The following is a 7,822-nucleotide window of genomic DNA, read 5'->3' on the forward strand; positions in this document are numbered from 1 at the left end:
ATCCAACTCTTGATTTTAGTTCAGGTCACAATCTCATGTTCCTGGGACCAAGCCCGGTGTCGGGCTCTGTACTACAGTATGGAGCCTGCTTGGGATTCTCTTTCTTCCCCTCTCTGTGTCCCTCCTCTGCTCTCACCTCGCCTTTTTTTTCCCCGTCCCCTCCCTCATGGCCTCTGTTAAGTTTCTCAAGATCCACATATGAGTGAAAACATATGGTATTTGTCTTTCTCTAACTGACTTATTTCACTTAGCATAATACCCTCCAGTTCCATCCACGTTGCTGCAAATGGCCAGATCTCATTCATTCTCATTGCCAAGTAGTATTCCATTGTATTTATAAACCACACCTTCTTTATCCATTCGTCAGTTGATGGACATTTAGCCTCTTTCCATAATTTGGCTATTGTTGAAAGTGCTGCTATAAACATTGGGGTACATGTGCCCCTATGCATGAGCACTCCTGTATCCCTTGAGTAAATTCCTAGCAGTGCTAATTGCTGGGTCATAGGGTAGTTCTATTTTTAATTTTCTGAGGAACCTCCACAGTTTCCCAGGGAAGGGGCACCAGTTTGCATTGCCATATCTCTCCTTATTAAATTGAATTAACCTCCTGAGAGCAGAAACCTTTTCTGTCTTGTTCAGACCTTTACCCCATTGTCTAGAATAGTGGTACATGACAGGTAGTACATGGTGTATAAAGGCTCATAAAATATTTTTGAATTAAGTGAATTAATATATCCTATTAGCATCATTTTGTAAATGTGCACATTTTCATTGTACAGATTTATCACAAATTAGAGTAAAAGACTTAAATCCTAAAACTAGACAACAGAAGATAATTTTATATCCTATAACGTTAAATTTTACACAGTGAAATTTATGGTTTTTTAATAATGTTTATCTTATTTTTGAGAGAGAAAGAGGGAGAGACAGAGAGAGGTAGACAGAGAATAAGCAGGCTCCGTGCTCTCAGAGCAGTGCCTGATATGGGGTTCAAACTCACAAACTGTGAGATTATAACCTGAGCCAAAGTCAGATGCAGAACCAACTGAACCACGGTTCAGGTTTTAAAAACACATCCTGAGGATGTGTTTCTAAAACCTTTTTCATCCATATTATAAATATTCATATATTTATATATGATGTTTTGTTTCTTATATGCAATTACAAAATTATGTAATTTATGTTTTTTAGTGGATGTAAGGATGCAATGCTATTATTTTGTCCAAAATTTTTGGTTGTGGGCCCTAATAACATATATTGAATAAAACATCCTTTTAATTTTTTTAAGTTTATTTTGTTTGAGAAACAGAGAGGCAGAGAGAGAGAGGAGACAGAGAATCTCAAGCTCAGCACTGTCACCAAAGAGCCCAACGCAGTGATCAAACCCACGGAACCACAAGATCATGACCTGAGGTGAAACCAAGAATCAGACATTTAACTGAGCCACCTAGGTGCCCCAATCCTGCTTTTAATTTTAAAGTCAAATTCTGGGGTGCCTGGGTGTCTCAGTCGGCTAAGCGGCCAACTCTTGATTTCTGCTCAGGTCATGATCTCATGGTTTGTGAGTTCAAGCCCTGCAGTCGGCCTGCTTCTCTCCCTCTCTCTGTCCCTCCCCCACTCACTTGCTTGCTCTCGCGCTCTCAAAAATAAATAAATGTTAAAAAAAAGTTTTTTTTAAAGTCAAATTTCTTCAGTGGCCCGAGATTACTTAGGGACAAACAATAACACATCTGTTCAAAAAGGCTCCCAGATTCTGCCACACAAAGCTCTTCTGAATGTATTTCTCAAACATTTTTAAGAACAGGAATATATAAATATATACCCCTCAGAATTCTCCTTTTGTTGACTCTATTTTTTTTTTTTTTTCCTTTTCGTTAACCCTCAATCTGTAGCATCAGCAGCACGGCTTAGAAGACAAACCAAACATTCCCTAAACAGATCTTATGCACATTGGTATACAAAGTTTTCTGAACATATGTTTTCATTTTCCATGGGTATAGTCTTAGGAGTAGAATTCCTGAATCTTATGGTACGTATATATTTACCAGTTTTTTAAATTATTTTTTATTGACGTATAGTTGACACAAAATGTTAACATTTCAGGTATACAACATAGTGATTGATAAGTCCACACATTGTGCTTGCTCATCACACGTGTAGCTGCCATCTGTCACCATACAACTGTATGATTAACTTTTAAGAAATTGCCACACTGTCTTCCAAAGTGCTTGTATTGTTTTATATTCCATGTTTGGCTATTCTGGTGAATGTAGTGGAAAGACTCAGCATTATTCTTCATGGCCAAAATATGAAACAATTTGTACGTCCATCAGCAGGTGAGTGGATGGACAAACTCTGGTATATCCATACAATGGTATTTCCATACAATGGAAAGCTGAGCAATAAAAAAACAACAAAAACAAAACTACTGATGCACAAAAAACATGCACAAATCCCAAAAACATTAGACTGAAAGAAGCCAGATACGAAGGGTTACTTATTGTACAATCCCAATCATATGAAATTCTAGAACAGATAAAAAGAATCTAGTGTCAGAAGAGAGATCAGCGGTTAAGGTCAGCAGTGGAAGTGAAATTTGTGAAGAGGTACAAGGGAACATTTTAAAGTGATGGAAATGAAATAATCTACAACTTGGTAGGAAGCGGTACTCACGTTGGCCTAAACATTTTTACCAAAACTCATGGAAGTTCAACTCTATGTGAAAAGTAGATACATTTTATTGTCTAAATTTTATCAAAATTTAGTCCTAAAATGTGGTTCTGAAGAATGAATGAAAATGGAAAGACCTGGGGCACGTGGGTGACTCAGCTGATTGAGCATCCCGCTTCAGCTCAGGTCATGATCTCATGGTCCATGGGTTCGAGCCCCGTGTCAGGCTCTGTGCTGACAGCTCGGAGCCTAAAGCCTGCTTCAGATTCCGTGTCTCCCTCTATCTCTGCCCCTGCCCCGCTCGTGCTCTGTCTCTGTCTCTCAAAAATAAACATTAAAAAAATTTTTTTAAGAAAATGTAAAGACTAGGGGCGCCTGGGTGGCGCAGTCGGTTAAGCGTCCGACTTCAGCCAGGTCACGATCTCGCGGTCCGTGAGTTCGAGCCCCGCGTCAGGCTCGGGGCTGATGGCTCGGAGCCTGGAGCCTGTTTCCAATTCTGTGTCTCCCTCTCTCTCTGCACCTCCCCCGTTCATGCTCTGTCTCTCTCTGTCCCAAAAATAAAAACATTGAAAAAAAAATTAAAAAAAAAAAAAAAGAAAATGTAAAGACTAAAATTTGTTAAAGGAACATTAACATGGGCCTCTTTGACGCTGGAAGGGATCATGGAACACACTTGGAAATTTGACTCCGATCTTGGGTGGTTTGTAAAGCTCCCAATTTTGAGTGGCGCCTAGAGCAAGAGAGCTCTGCAGCAGGCACAGGACTGATGCGAGGTACCCTGTAGGTTAACTCACATGGTGCAGAAGGTCTGTTAGAAGTATCCAAGGCAGTTAAGGATGCTGTCTGCAGTCTACTTCAATCTCTGATAGAGCTGCAGAGCCCTCTAGGGTTCTGTTGCAAAGCCATGATTTCTGTGGCAGAGAAATATTCTCCATTTGAAAAGCAGATTCTGGGGGCCTGGTTGGCTCAGTAGGTTGAATGTCTCACTCTTGATTTCGGCTCAGGTCATGATCCCAGGGTCATGGTATCAAGCCCCATGTCGGGCTCTGTGCTGAGTGTGGAGCCTGCTTGGGATTCTCTCCCTATCCCGCTTCCTCCCTCTCCTTCTAAGATAGATCTTTTTAAAATGAAGAAAAGTGGGGCACTGGAGTGGCTCCGTTGGTTGAGCACCTGACTTCAGCTCAGGTCTTGATCTCACAGTTTATGGGTTCAAGCCCAGTGTCAGGCTCTGTGCTGTCAGCTTGGAGCCAGCTTTGGATTCTGTCTCTCTTTCTCTGCCCTTCCCCACTACCTCTCTCTTTCTCTCTCTCAAAATAAACATTAAAAATTTTCTTTTAAAAAAGAAAAAAAAACGGAAAGCAAGAGGGGCACCTGGGTGGCTCAGTTGGCTGAGCATCTGACTTTGGCTCAGAGCCAAAAGTCTGACCTCACAGTTCGTGAGTTAGAGCCCTGCACTGGGCTCGCTGCTGTCAGCAGAGAGCCTGCCTCAGATCCCCCCCTCTCTCTGCCCTTCACCACGTGCTCTGTCTCTCTTAAGCAGGGATGGCCTCACCTACCGTCACATTACCAATGATTGCCTCCAGAGGCCTTTGCGCTTCCCATACCCACAACTCTGGGCTCTGCAGGGTTAGAAGTCTTGATCTGTAAGGAGAACACGCTTTTCACCAAGACAGAGCAAGTTTCCTACTTAATTGCAAGCTCCAGGTACGCCGTGGGCATTGTGCTCCTTGTGTCCAGGGACCAGCAGGGCAGACGAGGAGTCGCTCTTTTTCAGGGGTACTCGATGCACGAGGAGGATGCAGTGCTGCTTACACAACAGGGTGGGGAGGAAGGAATGGATTCAGGTGATCCACTTAGGGGCTTCTTGCAACTTTCTTACCCAGTTGTGAAGGTACATGCACAGATACGGCAACTTGGTCTGAGGGCACGGGAACCATGGCTCAGACCCCTCAGCAAGGAGGTGAGCCATCAATGCCAGCAGAGGTGGCAGAGGCCCCAGAATAGCTCACAGGTGAGAGAAAACGACAGCATCACGAGGGACCAGTTGGTCCCAGCGAACTTTGTTTCCTCAGTCTCTCCTCGGACAGACCTAACGCTGGGAAAATGGAACTCAGCAGAGGTGGGATGGACTGTGGGCACAGAGTGAGGCCACCCAACCCTCTCCAGGGAAGGACTTGTTGCTCAGCAGCAGGGAGTGGTCAGCTGACTGCCCCCAGTTGCCGGAGTCTGTGGAGTTGGTCTCAGCTAAAGAGCAGATTCACTTGGGATGCTCCCCTTCCCAGGGCAACAGGCCCCCGGTGACGGAGCCCGTCGGGGATGTGGAGACCTGACCATCTTGGCCCCACAGGAGACACTCACGAGCAGCACTTCCTTCAGAGCTTCCTACCGGTGTGGCCAGGGTCTCACCAGCCTCAGTCCAGCCTGACTTCTTCCTCCGACCCACCCTTTCCTATTCATCTTCCCATCACCCCACAGACGCTGATCCTCAAGAAACACCTTGCACTCCAAGCCGCATCTCAGGATCCACTTCCAGAGGACCCGACTTACCGCACAGCCCAACCTCCTGTGTTAGGAATATTTGGGTTGTAAGTAACAAACGCAACTTGAACCAGATGAAGCAAGCATGAGAATTTATTAGAAGGGTATTTGGGATATCTCACAGAAGAACGCACCAATCAAGGCATGAAAAGGGCAGATGTGAGTCTGGACATTAGGACAAGAACCAGGTCCCGGAATAAGCTTCCAGGCTTCACTCTTCTCCCTCACTGCAGACTACGCTTCCCTATGTGGTGGAAAGCAGCCACCGTGAGCACCCACGTTCATAGATTACAACCTCAGTTGCTAAAACCATATACACAAACAAGATAGTCCCAGGTTTCCAGAAGCTTTCTAATGGAAAAGACAAGACATGCGATGATTGTATTACCACAGTGACAAACACGTGTGCGGTTCATAAAGGATGGCCAAGCATTAATAAGGAACATGGGCATTTCAGTGACAGGAGACTTGTGAGATTGTAGAGATACGAAGGAACTGCAAGTAGTTCAAGGAGGCCAAAAAGTACTGTGCAGGAGGAAAGATATTCAGAAATGATGGATAGGCCGGATTTATACAGAAGTCCTCATTAAGTCCACAATTAGCTACCTGCTGTTTCAACACAGAAGTGTATAATCAGAATTGCACCTTAAAATACTATGTGTAGTGTGGAAAATGGACTAAAAAAAGAATGAAGGCAAGGTGCAAGAAATTATACATACAGCTACAAGGGTCATGGTTGGGTTAGCACATCAGCATAGGCCAGACTAGGTGCTGAACACCTAGCAGCTTGCTGGTACCGTATCTGTAGACTCATGAGCCCAGCAGAGCTGACAACCTGAGCATATACTGCTGGCATAAACGGCCAAATGAGGGAAGCCTCGGATGTAGATTCCAGATGCCCACTGATCTACATTCTTCTATTGGTACAGGTATTGCTGGATAAATTGGATATTCTTTGGGTTTATTTCACCTCAGGTTCTACAGGTGATGATCTTGAGATCAAAATACCCAGAACATTGGATCCATAGAGAGAATGGTGTCACATTACAAAAGCCCACAAAGAAACACTGAATAGAAAGGCACTCCCCAAGACTCACAGACTTGATCTCCAAATGATCCATTACTTAGTAAAAGGAATACAGTAGAACTGTGCTTGGCAGAACGGTCTTCCAGGACAGTGGGGGAACCTGGGTGGTGAAAGAGGAGGGAGGGGATGCTCTCCCTATGCATTCTACCAACATCAGCTACTATGCTCCATGAAGCTGCAAGTAAATCCCTCTTAGCATCAAAACCAGCTTTCTTCTTGATGTGGGATTTGTGGTAGGGGAAATGTGGGGACTCGTGTTTTTTTGTGGTTTACCAAGGTAATTTAAAACGTGGACACTGAAAATATCTAATTTCAGAATCAAAGACCCCTCTTCAGAAAGAGAGTACCCAGTGAGTTCTACACAGCATACCTGGGTCTCCACGTAAGGTATTTTGATAAACAAGGCCTCTGTTGCCAGCGTTAGCACTCCCTATGACTGACACATGACCCCTAAGGAAAAAATCTGCTCTTCGGTATTCAACCAGTAGGCTAAAGCCAAAGTTAGGTTATCTAGAGAGTAAACTACTGGGTTTAACTCCTTAATAGTAAATGGAACAATCTAGAACTGAAGTGAGAAAAATTAGGTCATTTTTAGACAACAGACTCCAAACTCAATCCAAGAACTAACAAATCAATATCTGGGACTAGGGAAAGAGAATCAGGAGAGATAAAAATTTAAAAATGGGACAATCTACAAAGTAAAACATAACCCTATATAACTATTCTTTTACAAATGAAGTTGATAAAATCACCTTCAGGTTTGAGGGAGAAAAGCAGGAAGTCCATAAGTTTGAGCATGAATAAAAATTTGGGAAGTTAGTTACTTTTAAAATTACCATCCTGGTGTAGTGGATTAGAAAATTACTCTCATTGAAGTCCCAATTTTTCAACAATGATGTAAAATTGGTAATTACAGGAAAGAATACTGGTGAACTCAAAGGTGCAGACAAAGCAACTTGTGCATGAAAGAAGTCTTGATTTTCCCAAGTCTGGAATCAAAGTCAGGACTTTTCTGAATTTCACCCTCGTACAAAGAATACTATACACTTTGTCAAGGATCATTATAAAGATCACTGCAAAGTTCCACCTGAGCTAAGGGGTGGTTCATGCACTGTCGAAGCGAGCCCTGCTTACAATGAAAGGTTCACAACAGGATCACCATGTGCACGGTGCAGCTGGTGAAGAGAGGCAAAGCACAGATACTTCAAATGATGAAGCAGTGAAAGGCCTACTTCCTAATACCTGTCCGGACATCACAGAAATGTGCAGGAAGGTAAAATAGGCTTCCTTGAATACATCAAAAATATATTTCTCAGCACAAAAAAATCTATACATTTTCTGAAAGTGACCCCTAAATAATTGGTTTCTCCCCCTAGCTTTTCCACAAAATATCTTATGAAACACTGAAAACAATAGCACACAGCATATTTCATCAGAGTAACTTAAATACAAGCTGTACTTGGGCACACAGCACTTGAAGTACGTACACTGGATGCACAAAGGCACCACACTGAATGAGAACAA

Source organism: Lynx rufus, unplaced genomic scaffold, assembly GCF_022079265.1.
Source record: "Lynx rufus isolate CCGP_SWC_20201006 ecotype Redwood Valley unplaced genomic scaffold, mLynRuf1.p SCAF_55, whole genome shotgun sequence".
Taxonomy (NCBI): Eukaryota; Metazoa; Chordata; class Mammalia; order Carnivora; family Felidae; genus Lynx; species Lynx rufus.